Raw genomic sequence first — 1,477 nt, forward strand, 5'->3', positions numbered from 1 at the left:
AGTTCTTCTTCAGAACGACTTGAAATGTGGTAAATATGAAGGCAAATGATGTTGAACTTAACTTGTTTTAAAGGAATTGCCGGGAAAACACATTTTACCAATGAGTGCATTTTTTGCTCAAGAACAGCATTATAAGCACATAAGAATCATGAAGGCTGCAGTGACGTGAACTTCATGTTTTCAAACACATTTCTTATACAGAATGATTTGAGATGTGGTAAATATTAAGGAAAATAATGTTTAAATTGGTTTGATTGGAAGGAATTGTGGGAACAACATATTTTACCAAATTGTGTTTTTCAGCTGAAGAACAGCATTTTAAGCGCAAAAAAATCATGAAGGCCACAGTGACGTGAACTTCATGTTTTCAAACAAATTTCTTATTCAGAACGACTTGAAATGTGGTAAATACGAAGGCAAATGATGTTGAAGTTGACTTGTTTTAAAGGAATTGCCGGGAAACAAACAAAATGTCTGAGTGCATTTTTTGCTCAAGAACAGCATTATAAGCACATAAGAATCATGAAGGCTGCAGTGACGTAAACTTCATGTTTTCAAACACATTTCTTATACAGAATGATTTGCAATGTGATAAATATGAATGCAAATGATGTTGAAATTGGTTTGTTTGGAAGGAATTGCGGGAACAAAATATTTTCCCAAATTGTGCATTTCAGCTCAAGAACAGCATTTTAAGCGCATAAAAATCATGAAGGCCACAGTGACGTGAACTTCATGTTTTCAAACACATTTCTGATTCAGAATGACTTGAAATGTGGTAAACATGAAGGAAAATGATGAAGTTTACTTGTTTTTAAAGAATTGCCGGGAAAACATATTTTACCAATGAGTGCATTTTTTTGCTCAAGAACAGCATTATAAGCACATAAGAATCATGAAGGCTGCAGTGACGTGAACTTCATGTTTTCAAACATATTTCTTATACAGAATGGTATGAAATGTGATAAATATGATGGCAAATGATGTTTAAATTGGTTTGTTTGGAAGGAATTGTGGGAACAACATATTTTAACAAAGTGTGCATTTCAGCTCGACAACAAAATGCTGTTGTCGAGCTGAAATGAATAATGAATAAAGCGCATAAAAAGCGCATAAAAAGGATGCAGTGACGTGAACGTCACGTTTTCAAACAAATTTCTACTTCAGAATGACTTGAAATGTGATAAATATGAAGGCAAATGATGATGAAGTTGACTTGTTTTAAATGAATTGCCGGGAAAACATATTTTACCAATGAGTGCATTTTTTGCTCAAGAACAGCATTTTAAGCACATAAGAATAATGAAGGCTGCAGTGACGTGAACTTCATGTTTTAAAACACATTTCTCATATAGAATGATTTGAGATGTGATAAATATGAAGGAAAATGATGTTTAAATTGGTTTGATTGGAAGGAATCGCGGGAACAACATATTTTGCAAAATTGTGCATTTCAGCTCAAGAACAGCATTTTAAG

This window comes from Amphiprion ocellaris, chromosome 1 (assembly GCF_022539595.1).
Source record: "Amphiprion ocellaris isolate individual 3 ecotype Okinawa chromosome 1, ASM2253959v1, whole genome shotgun sequence".
NCBI lineage: Eukaryota > Metazoa > Chordata > Actinopteri > Pomacentridae > Amphiprion > Amphiprion ocellaris.